This window comes from Saccoglossus kowalevskii, chromosome 5 (genome assembly GCF_978046115.1).
Source record: "Saccoglossus kowalevskii chromosome 5, keSacKowa6.1, whole genome shotgun sequence".
Classification (NCBI taxonomy): Eukaryota; Metazoa; Hemichordata; class Enteropneusta; family Harrimaniidae; genus Saccoglossus; species Saccoglossus kowalevskii.
The window spans coordinates 17,313,456-17,326,546 of record NC_140645.1 but is presented as its reverse complement, the minus strand read 5'-3'; positions in this window follow the sequence as shown (position 1 = coordinate 17,326,546).

The window sequence follows — 13,091 nt, the reverse complement described above, 5'->3', positions numbered from 1 at the left end:
GCCATATTCTATGTATAAAAAGGAATAACATCAAAAACATATAACTGGCGTCTTTTTCTTTAGATTTGTGTTTAGATCAACAACAACAAAAAAAAACACGACAAAAAATCCAAAGATGTATTTTATAAAATAAAAAACATATTTTGAAAACAAGCAAAAATACTGAAATATCATTGTTTTGTGGCGGGGATAGTTTTACTGTGTATAATATGGCTCTGGCTAAGACATTTGCAATACTGCTAGTAATTTTAATTCTATTTTTCACCATTTTATGTGTAAAAATAAAGCATCATTGGTTATTACGATATCGGTGACATATCCACCACTAAATATTTGATTGTTTTAGGGATACAGTGTTTTTTTTACCCCTGACCCTCTCTACGAGTTTTCCATAAAAGATTATTTATTTATAAATGTAATTGTAATGAAAAACGTAGACAATAACATTAGAAAGTATATCACACTGTGGCATATATTCACTATTCACTAACGACCATGACACATGCTCGATTCTGGACATACGCAAATGGGGAAGAAGGTCAGCACAATATACTATTGAGGATGCCAGGAAAAGCAAGTCATAACAAGACATGTGAAAGGCAATCTTTCTTTCACTATGTGTTCACACGATTAATTTGTCGACAAATAAAAAGTGACCTACATTAGTGTTTGTAATTTTCGAGTCGTTTGTACCATGAACCAATGACATATTGCGAGCATGGTGTAAATATAAGATTGCCAATGTGTTGCATGATGCATTGTGATTTGTTTATCAAATCCTTCAAGAAAAGCATTCATTATTTTAGAGGATATATTGCAATGAGATAAATTCCATTAACTTGAGGTACAAACGTATTCAGTATTTAGTGGTATTTTATTTCTCTTTACAAACATCTACACATTTTTCCGTTGATATAATTTACACATATATAATGAAAAGAAACACTACGTTCTATTTTTATACTATTAAAAAAATGTTTATTTATTATTATTCAGTATACTCCATTGACACAAGTAGGCTACATGGACACAGGAATTGTAAGACCATTTCTAAACGGCGTTGCTATAGCAATAATGTATCCTCTACCTATTACAGAACAGGTACATCAATATGTTCAAATGAACGCTGTGAAAGATATTGAGCTGAGGGAATTAAGTCAAACTCAATACATTGCTTAAATGTATTCACAGAAACCTTTTTGTTGATTTTTAACATTGGTGACAGTGAGCACACACCTACATTCAGTCTAATTGTCAGTAGTTGATCAACATTGTTAATGTAGTCTTGTTTATGTTATTTAAACATTGGTTTAATCACGTGGGATTCAAGTGGTAATTATTCTACCCTAACATATGTTGGGCCAGGCAATGGTTACGTACGTTGAATAGTATTTGTATCTCCCGACTTTGTATCTGCAATTTGCAAGTGGCAGTGTTGATATATAGTGCATTTTACCACCGAAAAATGTTATAAATATATAGTTTGGGAATGCCTGACGGAGCTGTGTAACCAACGTCCTATCATTTTGCTCAACCAGATCCACAGCCACTTAATCACGGCTCCCATAAAGTATCATTCGTCAGAAAATTAATCTCTGTCAGTGGATTTAGCTTTATCATTATCATTCCCAGGGTAAGGCTTTGCCCCTTTTAAGCAGTAACACAAGATTTGAAAGTGGGTCTACCGATCTTGAGACTGATGCATCGACTACTATGCTTGCGGTTACTTCGACCTTATTTTGGTAGCATATCATAGAACTATGCCACATACTCGATATACGCCGATGGGAAAGCAGGTCAGCAACATATTTTGACTTATTTTTCCAAGAGCAACAATTGTCTACAAAACATGTGAAATTATTCCATTTTTAACTATATCTGTGTTCACCATTGATCTGCCTATGATTACGAAGTGACCTAAAATAGTAATTAGATTTTTAGGTCGTTCGTACCATGTAACTGTCGCTAATCACTGTGTAACTATGATATTGTCATGGTTCTGCACGATGTACTTTGATTTAATCGACCACTTCCTCTTTGTTCATCACATACTTCGAAGGCTATCATTGTTCAAGAGAATAGATTGTAATGTGACCGGTCAATATCCAAGGTCTTAATAATTACACCCCTTGTAAACAACATTAACAATACTATGTAATCTCTGTACTATTTATTGACTCCAGAGGTATGTAATTTGTCATGTTAATAATTTAGTGTCAGGCATTCAACTATTTTGTCATTGAAAGAGCACGACATATCTCGTGTAGATAAGAGTAATATTTTTTACAATATGACTAGAGCATGTATCAAGTAAATTGGTAAATCAGTAAATTTATTTATGTTTGTTTTAGACGAAGCTCTGGTGTCATATGAGTTGATTATCCAGAAATGAAGCCTGCAAGTAACGCTGACTTGTTACATTGTACCATATATTACGACAGAGTGCATTTCGAACGTCACATTGATACGCCCCTCACGTTCAGAAGTGTGTTCAACCCTTCACATGTGAACCTTTTATTTTATTTTATTTCTAATCACGATAAATTGAAAAAAAAAACTAAAATTATGCTGCCCGGACATACCATTCCTGCGTGATGCGATATATTGCGTTGTTTGGAATTGGCAACTATTAAGAATATCGATTATATAAACTCGCGATAGAACGCGGTATGTATGATGTACTATGTTGTAAAAAAATAGTTTGGGATAGTTTGGTTAAACGTTAATCCATTATTGGTGAATCCGCAAAACTCCGGAAAAAACCTAAAGTCGAGAAATAAGTGTTGTGTTAGGTACTGGTAAAACACAGAGGGTAGGTCAGTTTGGGGCGAGTCACTGATTTTGAGGGGAGGTTGACACTAATCTGTGCAGGCATAAGAGGGAGGGTCGCGTTTTTTTGTGTGCAATGCAAGCCTCATGACACCACAGTAAAAGTAGCCGGGATTTTATACACAGTCTGATTGACTATGTTACCTCAACAAACACCTATTTTTATTACTCATTCAGCAGTTGTAATTACATTGAATGACATGTTAAAAACTTAACTTATATTCAGAGCTATCAATAGGCTCCATTGATGATTCCAATCGAAACGAAAGTTTTCAGCCAATAATAGACAAAATATCTAGGTGGAGTAACTGGATCAAAACGTTATTTGGCAACTAGCAACTCACCACCGGGAAAAATAATATTTATATACGAGTACTGCTGGATTAAAACACACAGATGTGTTGTAGTGTAATATTATGATATAGTATGTATTTACAAAAATAGCAATAGTCACCGTTTGTTTACACGTGTTTTAGCAGATTGTAATTAATTAACTACATTACTTAATACCCTGATTATTCAAATGCGATCTTTAATATATAATTATGATAAGTCATGATTATCCAGTCTAAGAGGAATTAAGGCCTTCAGTACTAGTTAATACTAATATTTAATCAAACATTGGTGTGGCTAGCACCTTTCTATTATAAAGCTACAACCTATGGTTGTCATTTCTCATTCCACTGCAATAATTCGCTACAATTCTTGCTCACTCATCCTTCCCTTCACAATATATTTGGCTTTCTTTGTCAGGATTTGTATTTTTTCTTCAGTGTAGATTTTATAGGATGATCGTAGATATTTCTTCACATGGATTTATTTACCCCCAAGCTAGGGGAAACTTTTGTTGGTAATGTGGCTGTGCTGGCATGCCCACGTATTTAACAAGTCATTGCGAATAGTCCCCGTTAATAAAATAAAGTTACGGACCAAAAGTATAGTTGGTAATTTAGAGTGAAACAAGTCATTGAAAATGACAAAGTCCCCGTTAAGTTCTCTTTGTGCTCGTTATATTAAAGCGGAGGGGTTGTCACAAGCGTGTCCTTGAAACTTGAGTTCCAAGTGGCGTATACTACAGATTGTTTATTTACATCAAAACACGTGTTTCGTGTCGTAGTAATATGGCCATTTTTGATCTGATTATGAAACACACCGATATGTATGATGTATGTGCCAAATACGAATGTAAATGGTACATAAATTGTGGAAATATAGTAGTAAGGCCAAAAAGTCAGATGGCTGTCAATCGGCCATCCTTGATCAGATTTTGAAACAAATTGTCATGGACATGCATCCTAACATGTATAAAGTACATGTATGTGCCAAATTTGAATGAAAACTGACAGAGCACGTCCAAGATACCGCATAAAAAATCAAAAACAAGATGCCTGCCAGTCGACCATCTTTGATCCAATTGCGCAATAAATCGTCATGGACATGTATCCTAACATGTGTAATCTATGTACCAAGTTTGAATGACAACTGACAAAGCATGTTCAAAATACAACATTTTCAGAAAACAAAATGGCTGTCAGTCGGCCATTTTGAATCGAATCGCTAAACCACTGCATGTGCATATGTCCCACATAAGGTACTAGGCACATGCAAAGAATGAACGGAATCGGTCCACAGGATTCTGAAATATGACGTTGGACAGACTGACGCACGGAGAGACGAACACACAGACGGTCGGACGGACAGACTCAGGAACTCACGGATGCTCGGGGCCATGTATCCTCACTTGTATGATCTATGTACTAAATTTGAATGAAAACTGACAAAGCATGTCCAAAATACGACATTTTCAAAAAACAAGATGGCTGACAGTCGACCATCTTTGATCCAATTGTGAAATAAATCATCATGGAACCGGGACTAAAAATGGCTGGTCAAGAACCAACATAAATTAAATGCATTTAATTACTCTTCCAAAATCCGAATATATGGCAAGAAATTAAACGGGATATGCTATTCTTGCATTTTTTGTACCCAAACTGAATTTTTTTGTCTGGGGTCATGTACATAAACATAATAGTATGGTTAAAAAGAAAGATTGCAGAAGTCAACCATTTTTGACTCGATTGTGTAAATATTTGCTATGGTCATTTATACTGACATGTATAATTGACGAGCAAAAAAGAAACAAGACAACTATACATTTTGAAAAGAAAGAAAAAACAGTTGATCATTTTGGATTCAAACATGTAAAAAGATTGTCAAGGACATGTACAATGTTTGTATTAAATTTGAACAAAAACCGACAAATCCTTTCGAAAACCACATTTTAACAAACCTATAACACATGTATTCTTATATTTATGATGTGTGTGCCAAACGTGAATGAAAATAGTTTAAAAACCTTGGAGATATAGTAGTAAGGCGAAAAAACAAGATGGCAAACAGTCGGCCATCTTTATTCGTGTACATATCTAAAACATATAATGAATGTAACACATTTTAACAAAAACTGAAAAGGCATGCATGAGACACCATTTTCAAGAAAACAAACACAATGGCTGCCACTGGCTGACATATTGAATTGAATCAGTAAAATCCTGCATTCGCATATGGTAAAGTACTAACACATGTAAATAATGAACAGATTTGGTCCACGGTGTTCTGAAATATGACTCTGGACGGACGATGAGATATTTTGATGAGATAACGGCTGGCCATTTATAAAACTGGGTCTCAACAAAGAACGAGAAAGAAAAAAAAATGTTGTATAAGAATTTACACGACCTTTCTAATGTGCCTACATTTGTAAAGCAGTGTATATTGATTTAAGCGTTGCTATAGCAGCAATATCATTAATACTTCACCCATGCACGCGTATAAAACAAAGTGACCACGTCACCCACTTCTCAACAAAAAACAACAACGAATAAAAATCATTCATATTATTGATCACTGATATAAATAAATATTATTATTTATTTTCCCGAGATGATATGTGTTTATATTGTTTCTATGGGAGTCAACATATAACGAGTTGCTTCAGTGTTCCAAATAAAATATCAGTCACGTGATTGGTGTTGTTTCATATTTACCCACTGTGACATCCATACTTTTACTTTTGTTCATGAAAATTGAACAGCTTGGCAATGTAAATAATACAAATTCATGCAGGCGAAAGCAATGTTATTAATAGTTGGTGTTAAATGTTAGAATCGCGTCTAAGTGTAAATCATTATGCACACTACAGCCGGAAATACCATGTACTGTATAGTATATATGCAGTTTCGTGAGCACCACGGAGCCCTATGATTATTCTGAACACTATTAAATCTGTTGCTAAGTACTTCCTATCATGTACGTTTTTCGCATAAAGATAAAAGTGGATATAACACTATTAACATGCTTCCGTCAAAGCTGGCCACATATATCCAAAGGCATTTACAAAAAGACATAACTTATAATACGAAATTAAATGTGCATGCTTTTATTTATTTTATTGTACTTATACAGTGGTTTGTAATCCTCGGTGATTTGGCGTGGCAAATAGACCTGATATGACACAAACAAACGCACGATGGTAAACTGAATAAGGAATCATATTTCACAGCAAAATTGGTGTTTTTATATACTTATAACCAAATTAAAGTGTTGCATTCAAGTTTTCATTGGAATTGGACATTTTTGAGCTCCAAAATGTTTAACAATGGGATGCTATAAAATTCTAAAGCGTGTTTCGAGACTTAGCAGTTGATATGTTTATAGTTTTCTTATCGGATAAGTCGATTCTGCCTTAACTGTATGTCAGAAAAGTAGTAGATTTCTATTGCATTATTGGCTATTTTTGCTAATGTCAATCACTCACTAGAAATATCATGGTCAAGAAAAATAATTGGAAACAGTTACTCTGAATATTAACATAATTACACTTTAATATATTAGAAGACAAAGTTGAATTCAACAGGAGGTGTTTTGGTTTTATTTTGATATTGTGATTTAGTCTGATTTTCACTCGTAAACAACTAGTCTAGTACAATTTAACACACACATAATTCTAGTCTAATTCTAATTATTTAGAACAATACGCAAATACAACGGTTCCAGCGTATCTACTTTTGGAGATCTGTGCATATTTATTTAGACGTTGCTATGACAAAGGTACCAATAATATATCATCCATTGGTTTTAATACAGATTAAAGTTAACACGTAACCCGTCTGTAAAGCGGCCTACTTAATCAACACAAACCAGGGCAAAAGCAATGTACTAATAGTTATGTTCCTTACCATACAAAAACCCTCTGAAGGTTTTTTAGTAGTGTAATAATAAAGTTATTATTATTATAGGCGTTTAATGGTAGTCACTGTCAAGAAAAACATTATTATTATTATTATTATTATTAGTATTATCAATCGCTAATAATTATTTTATGTATATTCAGAATAAATATGTTGTGGCGTGTGTAGTGGGCGAAAGGATTAATATTGCTTTTAATTCGGTAACCGCAACCTTAATTAAGTCATTGAAATTGCCATTGCAGATAATGAACATTTTATAATTTTAATATTTACGAAAACGATCGAAATCAGCTATCATAATTCTAATGTTTTCATATTTCACATTTTCTTCTTAATAATAGTTCATATTTATGACAATTCTGCTGGTGAAAATAGAGTTTATTTTTGTTTAAAGGCCCTAGTAGATTATATAAACTGCTAAACAATAGGCATAATGTTTTTGCACATCTGTAGTAAACAGCGCCTGTCAAGCCTGTGTTGTACGGGTACAACTTATGACTATGACTTGTACTCGATCACACTAAATCACACGATCCCCAGAATTAGCAATTTCGATCGACTTTGTTACACGTGAATTCATTCAGTCTTTGCATTTTGATTTATACATTAAATTGACATTTTGTTCAAGCAGACAAATGTTTTTTTATTTTTTTTTATTTTGATATTTCAATAAATGTAGGGGTTTTAGTTCTTGAGCAGCAAACGATGTGTTATTTAAATTGATGACTGTCTACCATCAAATCCATTATATGTAAATAACCGTAATCAGCTCTAAATTACAATTTTACGACGAATTGAGACTTAAATATGTCAGAGTCAAGTGAAATAAATCGCGCCATATTTGGGAAAGATCTAGAATGTACAATTTCGTATTTGATGAAAAAATGTAGATAAGGTAAGCGAACCTATATGACGAGAACAATGTGTTTGAAAGGTATAAAGTGCATGATAATACAGCCATGGTAACACAACACTAACAATAACTGCTAATAATAATTGTTGTTAATGGCGATGACAATACACACTTCAAATAGTTGTCGATAGCGGCAGAAAGTGCAACCGAATGATACTCCTATGTTAAACGTTGCCATATGCTGATAGCAGCAACAAATACAAGCGAGTTCTTTTGTTACCTTTTATAATAAAACTGCCAATAAATTTACTGTGTATACATGCTAGACATTAAATATTCTATTGAGATATTAATTATGGAAATGTATATCCTTTGACACCGTTCTGAACAAAATATAAAGTAGAAACGTCGCATAATATCAGTAGTAAATAAATGAAATTACGATAGTGCATTTAAATCATTGATGTTATACGGTATGATTCGCAACGTATATTTTCAACGCTGTTTCAATATTCTTAAATCACCGATTGACGTAAAACGGTAGTGTCAACGGAAAATTAAATCTATGCGTAAACGGAAACGATGACTTTGTTCATTTGGCCATGAACGTACTAAAATTATTTGGCTGATATCGACAAGCAACAGATTTCCTGTACTCGATTTCTCGTCTGATGTAATGGTGTCGCCATGATTGTTTAATGTAGTTGTTGAAAATCTTCGTTGAAGAGGATATTTCAACGTCTATTTCGAACCTCTCGCGGGGATGGGCATACGTGACTCCGCAGATAGCAGATTTTTCTTTGCCTTGTATGTCATCGGCATCTTCACTATCCTTATTTTCCTCGTCATTGCGTTAGCAAAATGATGTTAGTAAAATAAAATATGAGCTAGAACAAATAAATCAATTTAAAAGAATATGACCAAAGTTATGACCATGTTTTTCCGACTAAGGCTTAACTGACAACAATGCTGTCAATGAAAGTTAGATAGACACGCATTGTTTGCATTAGGAAGCTTATCACCCATTATGTTAGAATCCTCAACAACAGATAAACATTATGCAAATATCTACGAAACGGCAGTTTTAGTTATTTGTGTTAGAGTTTAAAACACTAATTTGAGCAGCGTCTTTCCGATGAAGTATCAAGGTCTAAAGAAACCGTTTTATAATTTTTTTGAAAAATCCCTCTTGCTACCTTAAATATTACGGCAAAATCTAGATAAAAAGGTAGGCAATGAAATTTAATATATTGCAAATTCAATGATTTGTCAGCATTTCTTTCATCAACTTCACAAGTCATGAACAATAAGCGTTAGTCGACGTGTTGCTTGCACTCCAGTATCTTGAGTAATGCTTCATTAAATTGCATGTTTAGTGGAGTGCCCTGTTTTTTGCATATTTATCCTAGTTAACCACCGTGGTACATTCTGAGCCATTTAAGAGGAATATTGTATTCTGTCGTATTGGCATGAATTTTTTTAGTCGATTTATTAGCATTAATAAATTGTATTTATTGTAAAACAATACGAGATGATATATCATCCGTTTAGACAATTTATGAGTGTGCATGTTATACATATTTATGAGTGCTTTCAACCTCAATTTCGGCCTTAAGCTTCGGTTACGCCAAATTATCGTAATCACAAATCTCAGCTGCATTTCAAACAAAAATATTCATCAAAATTAGAGAATTGAAGATACCTGTATAATATCAAAGCAATCCTACGTGCCGTTTTTAACAAGAAGTCGAAATTATTCCTTTTACAAAAACATCCATTAAAAATAGAGAATTGCAGATATCATCACGAAATGAACATATCTGAGAGAGGGCAGTTAAGTAAGCTTATAGCTAGTGATATAATGTAAAGACGATTGTAAAGTAAGAGCTATAGTCAACTAATAGGCAGGCCTAAACATTGTGATGTAATATCGCAAGCACGCCATATTTCCGTAATAGAAAAAGAGAAATTCTCATTTGACTTAACTACATATTACTAGCACTGTTGGCATCAGAATGCTTTAATTCTTGCAAGGCAACACAAATAAACTTGACTTGTTTCACTGATATTTGTGTTAAGCACTGCTATAGGCGCCATAAAACTAAAATGTGCCCTAAATCGCCTGTGAGTAAAGACAATCAGGATTATTTAACCATCAGTACTGATTGAACTTCTTTGCTTTTTTTATTATGCTTATTATGAATAAAGCAGTTCATGACAATACGCTGTCATGACAAATTTGTGCATTTGTAATAGTATGTGAACCTGTTCTAAAGAACTTGTATAGACTAAGTACTACTTATGTTGAACTGCGCTGTATGAATTTTGAAATGTGTTCCAATATCCGTTTTCCAATTGTTCAAATTTAACATAGTATGCTAAAATTAAGGTCTGGTAACTTCTGTTAAAAGTGTCAACAATGTAATGTTAGTAATATGAATATATGTGAGTCTGACGAAAAGGTAAAACATGTTATTACTGTAGTACCAATTTACAGGAAAGCCCATTTTAATGATATATTTTGTCAGCCCCCATCATTTGCAACTGCGAAATTGTTTTTGTGCTGGCTCAATCAGTGATGAAAACGAATAGCATATTACTATACATTAAGATAGTAGTATGCCTTGTGAAAAACCTATATCCAAAATGTAGTTTTTGTCTTATATGGAAAAGTACTTTGAATCACGAGTTCTCTGTATATGTTGCATAAGTTGTCAGTAAAAATCGTTCATGTGATTTAGTCGCTATTTTCGATTTTGCTAAAACTAAAAGTAATCAAGTGCGACAGTTATGTCGCAGTTTTCGTTAATTTGTTTTAATAAAATTTCCCTAATAAATCCTGATACACGGATTGCCTGCCATATTAGATTATCAAATATCCATTTTTGTTTACAAACTGAATGCAGTATATTGAATATAATAAAAAAATCTTTAAAGAGCTGAAAAGAGTTTTTTTGTGAAAGATTTCACTGCCAGCTTTTTTAAAAATTTGTTCTCACCATTATATGTATAAAAATAATGCATCATCGGTTATTGCAATTTTGTCGACATATCCGCCACTAAATACATATTCTACTGTGTTTTACAAAAAAAAAATATTTATTTAATAGTAATGACTAGTGTAGATAACAACACAAGAAAGTTTCTCACACTACAGCATATATGCACTATTTTCCTGCGACCATGCGCATGCAAATAGGAAAGCAGATCAGCAACATATTTTTATTGAGGATGCCTGAAAAACAATTGACTACGGGACATGTGAAAGCAATCTTTTTTTTAACAACCTGTTAACACTGTTAATTTGTCGACGAAAAAAAATGACCTCGACATTAAGTGATCTTCAAATCTGTTATACCATGACCCAATGCCATATTACGAATAATGGTGTCAATATAAGACTGCCCTTGTCTTGAATGATGCACTGTGATTTGACGGATTCATTCCTTATTCATCAAATCCTGAAGCGAAACATTCATTGTTTTAGAGGATATATTTCAATTAGTCCCGTCAATATCAAAGTGCTAAATCCCATTAACTTGAGGTACAAATGTATTCAATATTTAGTATTCATTTTTCGTACTTTTACAAACATCCACAAATCTTTTGTTGATATAATTGGCACACAAATAATAATAAACCACAATGCTTTATTTCTATACATTATTTCTATAACAGCCCAATAAACGTATTATTCAATATACATTTTTATTTATTATTATTCAGAGTACTTCGTTGACACAAGTAGGCTGCATTGGCACGGGAATTTTAAGACAATTTCTAGCCGAAATTTCTAAAGCAATGCTGTATCCTGTACCTATTACAAAACAGGTACATTCATATGTTCAAATGAACAACCATTAAACTGGGGAATTAAGCCAAGCGCAATACTTACAATAGACAATTTACAAAAACTTTGTAGTCACTGTATTTGTTGAACATTGATGACCTTGATGAGTCTAATTGGCAGTAGTTTAATTAATTAAAATATTGCTTTAGTCACGTGAAATTTAAAAATATTTTGGGCCAGGCGAACTTGGAATGGCAGTTGTCTCCCCCGACTTTGTATGTGCAGTTTGTAAGAAGCAGTGCTGAGATATATTGCATTTTACAACCTGAAAAAAATATTTAAGTTTAGGAATGCATGACGACGCTGTATAACCATCGTCCTATCATCCTGGTCAACCAGATCCACAGGCACTTAATCACGGCTCCCATAAAGTATCAATCGTCAGTAAGTTAATCTCTGTCAGTGGATTTAGCTTTATCATTATTAATCCCAGGGTTCGCCCCTTTTAAGCAGTAACACAAGATTTGAAAGTGGGTCTACCAATCTTGAGACTGATGCATCGACTGCTATGCTTGCGGTTATTTCGACCTTACTTTGGTAGAATATCATAGAACTATGCCACACACTCGATATACGCCGATGGGAAAGCAGGTCAGCAACATATTTTGACTTATTTTGCCAAGAGCAACAATTGTCTACAAAACATTTTAAACTATATCTGTGTTCACAATTGATCTGCCGATGATTAAGAAGTGAACTAAATTAGATTGTTAGGTCGTTCGTACCATGTAACTGTCGCTAGTCACTGTGTAACTATGATATTGTCATTGTTCTGCACGATGTACTTTGATGTAATCGACCACTTCCTCTTTGTTCATCACATACTTCAAAGTCTATCATTGTTTAAGAGGATAGATTGTAACGTGACCGGTCAATATCCAAGGTCTTAATAATTACACCCTTTCTAAACAACATTAACAATGCTATCTAATCACAGTACTATTTATTGATTCCAATGGAATGTAATTTGTCATGTTAATAATTTAGTGTCAGGCATTCAACTATTTGGTCATTGAAAGAGCATGACATATCTCGTGTACAATATGAGTATTATGTTTACAATATGACTAGAGCATGTATCAAGTAAATTGGTAAATCAGTAACTTTATTTATGTTTGTTTTAGACGAAGCTCTGGTGCCATATGAGTTGACTATCTAAAAATGAAGCCTGCAAGTAACGCTGACTTGTCACATTGTACCATATGTTACGACAGAGTGCACTTCGAACGTCACATTGAAACGCCCCCTCACGTTCAGAAGTGTGTTCAACCCTTCACATGTGAACCTTTTTTTTTATTTTATTTCT